Below are 11,695 nucleotides of genomic sequence, written 5' to 3'. Positions count from 1 at the left end.
TATCCTTATTTTTCTTTTGTATCTCCAAGAAAGACACATTGCTGCTTCCTTTTTCAAAATTTAATTCTCCATAGTCTGTACTGGATTAAATCTTATCTTGGAGAATCACATTCTCATTTAAAGTACACTTTTTTCCTTAGACATACATGTTTAAAACATCAGACTTATCTATGCCTTTTCCTTTCTCTTGTCCACAAATAATATGCTGTCTTCTGCCTTATATTACTATATTATATTTCTGTATCTACCTTACTCCCAAATCCATGGCCCTCTTTCAAATCCCCCATAGGTTACTGTAATAGGCTCTTTATTTGCTTCCAATCATGTCTATCTCATTCCTCATCTATTTTATACACAGCTACCACATTTTCTTTATGAAATAAAATTATACTCATGTCATATCCCCATTCAAAAACCTTGGGCAATTTTCTATTGCCTGAAGAAAAATGTGCAATTACAGACTTGCATTTAAAGAGCTTGATAATTGGACAATGTAAGTTTCCCATCATGTTTCCCACTGTTTTCCCATTCATTATGCTCAGCCTAAAGAGAATGGTTTCTCCAGATTTTTAAAATCCCATATATTTGCCCATAGGATTCACTACTCCTGTTCTTGTGACCTTCTTCTCCTAGCCAGTTACTCCCGTGAATCTGTAAAATGATGCTCTCCCTAATCCAAGGAGATTCTTCTCTGAACTCCCACAGTGACTTGTTTATGGAACATACCATTTTCAGCATTCTATTGTAGTTGTTTATACATTTCTTATTTCCCACAGAAAATTCTTGAGGATAATAATTTTGTTGATTCACTTTTAAATCCTCCACAGCATTCAAAATGGAACCAGGTTCTACATAGATATCAAATAAAACTTGGTTAAACTTCCTTAAAAATCATAATTGAGTTAAAACTATCAAAGCGATTTCCTTCAAAATCCTCATCACAGCAAATAACATATGCATTGTTTTCATTCATTTATTTGATAATTCTGCGTGTTTTAAGGATAGAGTACTGAACACCACAGATGCTGGCTGCAAGGAGGCCGCAGTCTAGAATGAAAGGCAGAAGGGAAAGAAAGAGGGAAAGTAAGCTCAATAAATTGTCATTTATATCATCATCATGAAAGAAATAAAATCAAAATGTGTTAAATTCAAAGCATCTATCTCCCCAAACTGTGCTCACAAACAAAAATTAATATCTAGTTTATAATATAGTTTAAACCAAAATGTCCATGCTCTTTCTTGAAATAGAATTAATTGTCATAATAGTCTAACATAATACATAAGCAGAGACAAAAAGTATCGTTCATCTTTGGCACCACGTGTGACATGAACATAATTCCAGGATTTGGGAGACCAGGACAAAAAAGAAGACATAGCACGATGGTCAGGAAAGGTTATTTAGACTGATTGGTAAGGAAAAGTTGGTAGTTAAAACCATGGCTGAAAAAGTTGCTGTAGTCTGACAGGACAGCTTCTGAAAAATCTAGACAGAATAAGAAAGGTAGTGTACTTTTGGAACTAAAATACTTTCATGGGACCACACGCCAAGGTGCAAAGAAGAGAACTGCAGGATGTGACACTTACTATACTCAGTACAGGATTGACAACACTTGGTGCTTAGATGTGTAAATAAAGGAAAATAATATGGTTTTGTTTTCACACATGCACTTTACTTTTTTATACTCTTGCATATCTTCTCATAATATCATTTTTATTTGTTTTTATTTTGTTAATTGATTACATTTTTATTGTTCTTTCATATATTAAATTCAGTAACCCCTTGGGAATAGTCCCAGCACCAGAATGTATAAGTATGTAGATTTTTGAAGAACATCGAAGTGGCTTGGTTTATTGATTTGTTTTTTAAATCCTTCTTTTTCCCATAAAGGAATTGAGTAGTCCCACAAGGTGTATTTCAGCGGCATGCTTTCAGTTGTCTTTCAATGAGTAGTTAATAACTATTCTAGAGGGAGGTTAATAAACTAAAGATAAATCTTAATATAGAAAAGTATCAAGGATGTGGGTACCTTGGCCACTTTATAAATCATCTAAGAAGATTTGAAATTTCAGTTTTGCACAGTGAATCGATCAGTTGTTAAGCTAAGCTACTCTAACAAAGATATCCCAAAATTTGATGACTCAATCAGCTCATAGGTTCACTTATCTCTCACATGCCAGTCCAGAATTCTGCTTCCCAACATCACCCAGGAATCCTGTTAGCTTTTCTCTTGTTCCTCACTGTCACAACTGCAGTCTAGCCAATAAGGAAAGAGAGAAATTGGAAGGCAAGCAATGTTCTCTTAAAATTATGATATATAATTCATAATTATTATAGTTTCAAAGATAGGTGGAAATATGCTTACCTAAAACTCAAGGATCCCATTAATAAAGGAAACAAAGGGATAGTGAGCTATAGGTAGATACAACAAGGCTCTTTGGATGGTAAACATAAATGCATTGGGAGTTTGCCAGAAATGCTATCTGAATAACGGTTATACGATGATGGACTCCAAAGGTATTAATTGTTATTAGGGAAAAAGTAGAAGTCACTGTAGAGTGCTCTCTGCATATGTCAGTGCAGCAGCATCTTCTGGCTGAAAAGATTGATCACACCATGAGCAATGAGAAATAGAATTTAATTTTACTCTTAAAAGAAAACATCTTAAACTGAACAATTGAGTAGGAGAAACAGGAATACACCTTAAAATCTTGAAAGAAAGAAAAATAGAAAAGATAAAAAGTACTTTACATGAAGGAGAGAAAAATCAATGGTATATGTTATTTGCAAACTGAAAAAAAATTCGATTCTATTATCTCTACACAGTAAAGGATAATATGCTTGTAACAGACTATATCAAAGGAACAGTAAGATGTTTGGGAGGACTTTAGTTAGCTTTTGAGGATGTCATGGGTGACTGAATCAGAAAGAATATTAACTTTCAAAATCATTCCATTAGTACCAGTGTTAGAGACAAATATTGAGTTTAATGAACCCAAACATCTGACTTTATTTTTTAAAGCTATAGCTAAAGATTATAAGTGTGTAAATCACAATTATTTGGGGTAATACCTGTATCATTAATATTGTTATGATCAGATAAAATGGATGTAAGCTAAAGAATATAATTAGAAATTCCAATTTTATTTTTTTCTTAATTTAATTTATTAATTTCTTAATGTTCTATTAGAAATACACTACCTCTATAAGTATTAAGCAATGATATTAACTCAACTGAATTAACATTATCCAGAAATATCTAAGAATCTATCTTTCAATGGAAAAAATGTACATAAATATTAATCATTATACATTTCACTTGAATAAATGAAGTTCTCAAGTAATGTTCCAGGATAAAAGTTTTGTACCTGGAAGTCATTTTGTTGTTGTTGCCATCATTAATAAGATGTTCAATCTCCTTAAAACAAGATATAAAGTCACCATTCTCTAAAAATAATTATGCCTCTGGCTCACTGACCATTAGTGTTTCGCTCTGACCCATTTTCCCAGGAGCTGGGGTTTCTTCTGAGAAGTTCTTGAACACAGCACTCCTTGGGAACAGCGGAATGCATCTCCAGAGAGCTATGACATATTGAGTCAAAATTCCAAAAGTGTGGAACAGTTTTCTTTTGACAAGGTTGAGAGTTCTGTATTTTGTCCTTATCTCACCAATGATCCTGCATTATTATCTTTGATTTCTTGTATTCTTTTAATAAACTGACCATAATTTGTTCAAAATAGTAAAGTTGGATAAAGTAGAGAAATAGCCATTTTGTACAATGTACAGAAAGAGGAACTTTGCATGCAATGCTAGGAGCTTTGCATATGTTACAGATTTTTTAATATCACTAAGTCTTCACAAATTAGATATATTATTGTTCGTATTTAACAACTGAGGGAACTGAAACTCAGCTTGCCCAAGTTTACAGAGGAATTAAGTCACAGAGCTGTATTTCTGATACAAATTCATGCAAGTGAGATAAAGCAGGACAGATAAGTATACAAATTCAAGCTTTGTTGAAAAATTCACTTTCTTTCCTGTTAGATTTCTTACAGTCTGCCTCTATAGACTGTGACTTGGTGAGCAGAATAGAGTTGATTTGTATTGTTGCTTGCTGTTTCATTTTGGTTTTGTTTTGTTAGTAATAACAATCAGAACACTCAATAGAATATTGAAGGCATTTGTTAATTTAATATTTTAAATTAGTGATATTTGAATTTGTTGGAATGTGTAGCATTACTTTGGAATTAGAAGGAATTTTCTAAATATTTTTTCCTAACTCAGTTTTTCCAATGGGTAAATCAAGGTCTAATAATGACTGGCTCCTTCAACATCATTTAGCTAGAAGTGGCAGAATAAGGATTTGAACTTCTGTCTTTTAATATCAAGTCTAGTTAAATTTCCACTACATGAAATTTTCCTGTAAAAGGTTGCTAATGATAAAAGCAGTACTTTTATTTTTATTTTTGTTTTTTTAATTTGTATGAATTTAAGAGATATTTTTAAAATGATGGTTGTTTTATAGCTTCTGCCTTCACTGGCTTTAAGAGTGTCTCTTCAGTTTGGTCTCTGTCTTTGGCCAGTGAGAAGCTCACCAACTGAAATTTCAGAGAGCTCCAAAAAGAATATTTTTTATGACAAGGTCTTGACCATTAAATTACCTTCACTTTTCTTCTGTCAAAATTCAAGTTTATTAAATTTCAGAATGCTGCCCAAAGACTATGGCTAAATTTAAAAGAAAGATTTATGCTTATAAACGGTTGTTTTTCTTTTGCTCTGTAAGAAACCTTAAGAGAAACATCATATAAACCTAGAGAAAAAGAAAAATGTTACAATAACAATCCTTACTTCTATTTTTTATATGTAGTATATATATACACACATGGGTGTATACAGTATACATAAACTTTATATATGTATAGCATACATATATTATTTATGTACAGTTGACTCTTGAACAGCATGGGTTTGAACTGCTGTTTGATCCACTTATATGGAGATTTTTAAAATAAAAGTTGTGCCTGCCTCCCTTGCCCTCCCTTCTGCTGCCTTGGCCTCTTCCCCCTCTGCCACCCCTGAGACAAGCAGACCAAGCCCCCCTCTCCCCTCCCTCCTCCTCCTCAGCCTACTCAGAGTGAAGACCGCGAGGACAAAGGCCTCTAGGATGATCCACTTCCACCTGATGAACGGTAAATACATTTTCTCTTCCTTACAACTATCCTAATAACATTTTCTTTTCTCAAACTTACTTTATTATAAGAATTAAATATATCACATACAAAATATGTATTCATTGTGTTGTCAGTAAGGCTTGTGGTCACCGGTGGGCTATTAGTAGTTAAGGTTTGAGAGAGTCAAAAGCTACACACAGATTTTCAACTTCATGGGTGCTCAATACCCACAACCCCCACATTGTTCAACGCTCAGCTGTATAGAGACATATTTATATAGTTTATATACACATAATGTATGCATACTAGGCATATATTTATATATAACCTTTGTGTATGCTCTATATACACATATATGTTTATTACATATTCGCTATATATACAGATATAAACACCTTCTTGTATTTATGTCATTATATAGCACTGTGGAAAAAACCTAACACCTTTATAATTGCATTTTCAGCTTTTGAGGGGAAAAAAACTATGAAAATGAATGTGAGCTCAGTCTCTCTGGTCATAATCACAATAACTTCATGTCTGAAAATGTTTTTCAATATTAACTGTTTTTCTTCCATGTACTCATCAACTCAGAATGTTCTCTAAATAATATAATGTTTTCAGATTATTATATTGAAAAATGTGAAAGAAACACCTATCACGTGTCACCTATCTGTACCTATTACGCATACATTTAGCACTGGTCTCACCTGCAGCAATGAGGAACCTATCAGCAGTATCCGGGCTCTTCACAGGTGATAGGGCTGAGGAGGACAGCCTGGCGCTCGCTTCCGGAAGACCTAACAACTACAGGTCAAGGAAAGGATTTACATTCGTTCAAGCTTGAAAAGCCAAAGAGAGCTGATGTGAGTTTTGGCTAAGCCTAAATTGTGGAGTTAGGCTCCTCCCATTATTTTAGATGTAGAACTTAGATAAATAGTATATTAAAAAAAGAAAAAAACTGGCAGAAGATGAACTGAAAGTCACCCCCATGCTGTGTGTGAATGGCATTCTAGAACAAAGTGACCCAGGGAAAAAGGACTATCAGAACTTCATTTTAATATGCTTTTCTCATAGGAAAGGTTCTATTATTATTCATTACTATTTTATGCACCTATTACACAAAATACAAGCAGTCTGTAAGTATTCATGGAATTAAGTAATACTTCTCTCCAAAATACTGTTGAAAAGAAAGAGAGAGGGATATCTTTAGCACAATCTTTAGAGAAACATTCTTCTCCAGGGAGTATGGCTATTCCAGATGCTTTACATGATAGGATTCAGGTATCCACAAGAAACTAAAAGGAAAGAATTATCATTGGGAAGAATTTAAATAAGTAAGTAATATGATTCCTGATTTGAATTTTTCTGGTTGTCTATATATATGGTATAAAACAGTCATAAATTGCAAGCATTATATTGTTTGTTTGAAAAAGAGAAGGAAAAAATATAATAATATTTCCTCAGAATTAAAAGCTAGAAAAATGTTTGTTGCTTCTTCTGATATACCTGATTATATTAGGTTAAAAAACAAAACAGAACAAAACAAAAAACCTCCCATGTTTCATCATGTGTCTCTTGTGATGATATCTTAAAAAAAATTTTAGAACTAAGTTTTGTGCTTTAAGTGGCTTTATTTTGTGCAGGGTCTTGGATAGAAATATTTTATTTCTCCCTTCATCACTAGATTCCTGTCCTTTCACCACATATTATGGTATAGATACTTGTTAAAAATGTAAATGAGTGAATGAGGAAAGCCTTCTGCATACATTGTGAAGAGTCTCAAAGAATCCTTTATCTGGAATAATAAGGCATTTATGAACTGATAAGAAAGGTATTGCCATTACACTATTAACAAATATAAAAGTGTAATCAGTTTAATTTTCAAGTAAATATTAAAGTATAGCATGTATACAAAAAAGTATACAAATCACAATTATTTTACAAAATGCACATTCCCATGTAAAACCACTCTGATCCAAAAAGAAATTATCATCTTTCTAGAAGCTTCCCTCATAACCTCTTTTAGTCAATACCTCTCCTAAAAGTATTGTTGTTTCTGCTTTTGTAGATTCATATTGACTGTGTTTGAATTTTATATAAATAGAATTAAATAGTACACATTCATTTGTGACTAATCTTTCACTCACTATATTTGTAAGATGCATACACATTGTTGCATGTAGCGATAGTTCATTCTTTTTTATTTCTATAGAGTATTCTTTGTATGATTATTCCACAGTTAATTCATTCTTTCTATTGTAAATGAACATTTCGGCTATTTATAGTGTATGGTTTTTACAAACAATGCTGTTTTTACAAACAATGCTGTTGATGATATACTGATTCATATCTTTGATATTCCCGTGAATATCATTCACGGGAATACATAATTCTTTTGGGTATACACCTTGAAATGGAAATACTAAATCACAGGGTTTGCGTATGTTCAGTTTTCAAACTCCAGTGAGTTTTCAAAAATGCTTGTAACAACTCATACTCCTGAAAAACTTGCATAAGGGTTCCTGTTGCTCCACAGTCTTGCCTATGCTTGCTGTTGCTTTTAAATTTTAGACACTGTGGGGGGTATACAGTGGCTTTGATTTCTATTACTCTGGTGACTAATGTTGGTGAGCATCTTCCCTTATGTTTATTGGCTATTTAATATACTCTGTTATGAAATGTACTTGCTTAACTTTTCACCCCCCCCCCTTTTTATGTTGGGTTTTATGTCCTCTGTGAATTGTAAGAGTCCCTTATGTATTCTACACACACACGTTTTGTCAGATTAAGTATTACAAATATTTTCTCCCTCTCTGTGGCTTGTATTTTCGTTTTTGTTTATTTCAGCATATTATGGGGGTACAAATTTTAAGGTTTCAAATAATGCTCTTACCCCCCCACCCCCCACAAGTCTGAGGCTCAAGTGTGACCATCTCCCAGATGGTGCACGTCTCACTCATTATGTATGTATGTACCCGCACCCCCAACCACCCATTACCCAATTAATGTAGTTCCTATGTGTCCACTTAGGTTCTGCTCAGTTAATACCAGTTTGCTGGTGAGTATATATGGTGCTTGTTTTTCCATTCTTGGCATAGTTCACTTAGTAGAATGGGTTCCAGCTCTATCCAGGAAAATATAAGATGTGCTATATCACCGTTGTTTCTTAGAGTTGAATAGTACTCTGTGGTATACATATACCATATTTTATTAATCCACTTATGAATTGATGGGCACTCGGGTTGTTTCGACAGCTTTGCAATTATGAATTGTGTTGCTATAAACATTCGAGTGCAGGTGTCTTTTTCATAGAGTGACTTTTGTTCTTTTGGATAGATGCCCAGTAATGGGATTGCTGGATCAAATGGTAAATCCACTTGTATTGCTTTAAGGTATCACCATATTGTTTTCCATAGAGGTTGAACTAGTTTGCAGTCCCACCAGCAGTGTAGGAGTGTTCCTATCTCTTTGCATCCATGCCAACATCTATTGTTTTGGGGCGTTTTGATAAAGGCCATTCTTACTGTAAATAAGTGATACCTCATTGTAGTTTTGATTTGCATTTCCCGGATGATTAGAGATGTTGAGTATTTTTTCGTATGTTTGCTAGCCATTATTCTGTCTTCTTTAGAAAAGTTTCTGTTCATGTCCTTTGCCCACTTTTTGACAGGGTTGTTTGATTTTTTTTCTTGCTGATTTTTGTGAGTTCTAAGTATATTCTGGTTATCAGCCCCTTATCAGATATGTAGGCTGAGAAAATTTTCTCCCATTCTGTAGGTTGTCTGTTTACTTTCATGACTATTTCTTTGTCTGTGCAGAAGCTTTTTAGTTTGATCATGTCCCATTTATTTATTTTTGTTGCTGCTATGATTGCCTTTGGGGTCTTCTTCATAAATTCTTTGCCTAAGCCGAAGTCTAGGAGAGTGTTCTAATAGTTTCATACCTTAAGTTTAAGTCTGTTATCCAGCGTGAGTTGATTTTTGTGAGAGGTGAAAGGTGTGGGTCCTGCTTCAGCCTTCTACAAGTGGCTATCCAGTTTTCCCAGCACCATTTGTTGAAAAGGGATTCTTTTCCCCAGCGTATGTTTTTGTCTGCCTTGTCAGAAATTAGATGGCTATAGGAGGATGGTTTTATATCAGGGTTCTCAGATCTGTTCCCACTGGTCAATATTCCTATTTTTGTGCCAATACCAGATTGATTTAATTACTACTGCTTTTAGTATAGTTTGATATCTGGCATATTAATACCTCCCATTTTGTTTATATTGCCTAGAATTGCTTTTGATATGTGGGGTCTTCTCTGGTTCCAAATGAAGCATAAAATTATTTTTTCCATATCTGTGAAGAATGATGTTGGGATTTTAATAGATATTGCATTGAATCTGTAGATCAGTTTGGGTAGTATAGACATTTTAACGATGTTCAGTCTGCTGACCCACCAGCATGGTATGGATTTCCATCTGTTTACATCTTCTATTTCTTTCACTCAATGAGTTTACTTAAAAACACACACACACACAACAAAAATAGCAAAGAACTTCTTACATGGCAACAGATGACTATGGGGGCGGGGCAACATAAGTTCCTGGTTTCCAGTAGGAGCTCAATAAATAAGTGTTGAATTAATCAATGACAGTATATATTTTAGTTCTGTTCAATGATATCCTAATTAAAATACTGCTTCAATGTTTTTGTTCAACATAATAGCGGAAGTTTCCTAGAAAAAAATTATCATTAAAAATAATTTTTGGAATATCTCAGGGGTTTGTGAATTTCCCACTAGCTAAAGAATAGAAGCGCAGTACCATTCTCGAAAATTTTGAAGAATTGTTAGCAGGTCTTTTTGAAACTATTAATCTAGGTAAATGTATCATATACTGTTTTACTTTTAGCATTAATCCTAACTCTGAAAGATATAATTACAGAAAAAAAACACTGAAGGGAGAAAAATATTAAATAGTAGAACAAAAATGTAAAAACAATTTATTTTGTTGGAAGTATTTAAGACTTTGGAACAAGAATATTCATGTTAAATGCAATGTTCAGTCATCATTAATACATAAAAAATGATGACTACTCAATTACCATTTATAATTGTAAAAAAACAAAACTTTACTTGCAAACTTCCTTGGATAATCTCCTGAATTAAAGTAAATTTCTTGAAATCTCAATAAAAATCCTCATAGCAAACATAAACGTGAATAAAACACTACATGTATGAATAATTTCATTTGTATTTTGAAAATTGCATGGTTGGAAGAATATACATAAATCTATATAAACAAAGCAACCATTTAAAAAGTCATTTAAAATTTTTGAATACCTCCTATAGGTCCTAAATTTCAATAGTTTCAGTATTTTAGGGAATCTATTAGCATTTCCTCCTGTCAACTCCATCATGTCAAAATATATATTACTTCTCAAGGTAAAATAATAAAGAGGATCATTTAAGGAATGAAACACGCCTTTAAAGACTAGCCCTTTTAACAGTGCGCATAAAACAAGTGCATCTGCAATAATTTCACTAATATGGTCAACCACTGACATCTATTGGCAAAAACAAGTAGACAAGGTTTGGTTAACTTGTAAAAGCAGGTAAGATTATTTTTAAAAATGGCTCTAGTTTGAATAATACAAGTTTATTTAGAAACCAGTAGTTTTTATTGGTTTCTAAATAAACTCTTATGGGTAAACAATTTAACCATAGTTTTGGTTTGGTTAAGTTTTGGTTAAGTTACATAAGGACTTGACTATTTGAAACATGGAGCCCCAAATACTTAAGTGTTTGAAGTAGTCTAAATAACTTAATTTTGTTCTTCATAAGGAGATTACCAATTAGACAGAAAATTAACTTTGTTGCTATAAAAAGATTAAACTCTGATTTTAGAACAAGTTTCAAGTATGAAGAACTTTTATTTGCCAAAAGTTTAGTTAAACTCAGAAAATATGTGGTACTCTTAATTCATTCAAAAAAGAAAATGAAAGGAAAGAAAAAAGAAAAGAAAAGAAAAGGTATCTTTTTCAATTGTTTTTTCAAATTTTCAAGCAGATCAGACCATAGACAGTTTCATTTCTTTTGTATGTTCCTGAGTTTTTCATTCTCCTTATGCCATCCTTTGTTTCTAACCTCCTCCCTCTTTCACTAAGTACTACTTCCTTGACTTTTTACCTAGAGATCTATCCCCAATATTTTATTATTTGAAGATAATAATACATTATACCTAACACTCTCGGAGACTGAGGCGGGAGGATCGCTCGAGGTCAGGAGTTCGAGACCAGCCTGAGCAAGAGCGAGACTCCCTCTCTACTAAAAATAGAAAGAAATTAGCCAGACAACTAAAAATATATAGAAAAAATTAGCTGGGCATGGTGGCATGTGCCTGTAGTCCCAGCTACTCAGGAGGCTGAGGCAGGAGGATCACTTGAGCCCAGGAGTTTGAGGTTGCTGTGAGCGAGGCTGACGTCACGGCACTCGAGCCCAGACAACAGAGTGAGACTGTCTCCAAAAAAAGATGGTAATACATTA

At 33.5% G+C, this 11,695-nt stretch overlaps 1 long non-coding RNA gene across 2 annotated transcripts; it reads right to left on the bottom strand.

Moving 5' to 3' along the window:
* Positions 1 to 959: 959 nt before the first annotated feature.
* LOC142863888 (uncharacterized) lies at positions 960 to 3,568 on the bottom strand. Of its 2 annotated transcripts, none has more exons than XR_012914541.1 (4): positions 3,367 to 3,568; positions 2,364 to 2,594; positions 2,172 to 2,254; positions 960 to 1,047 (listed from the first exon to the last, which is right to left on the bottom strand). It is a non-coding gene; the product is annotated as an uncharacterized LOC142863888 (long non-coding RNA). The 2 variants fall into 2 exon arrangements; XR_012914540.1 differs by having other exon boundaries at positions 3,477 to 3,568.
* Between the last annotated feature and the right edge of the window lie 8,127 nt (positions 3,569 to 11,695).

Source organism: Microcebus murinus, chromosome 23 (assembly GCF_040939455.1).
Source record: "Microcebus murinus isolate Inina chromosome 23, M.murinus_Inina_mat1.0, whole genome shotgun sequence".
Lineage (NCBI taxonomy): Eukaryota > Metazoa > Chordata > Mammalia > Primates > Cheirogaleidae > Microcebus > Microcebus murinus.
Note: the sequence above shows the minus strand (reverse complement) of the source record. Positions and strands in the feature narration are given on the sequence as shown.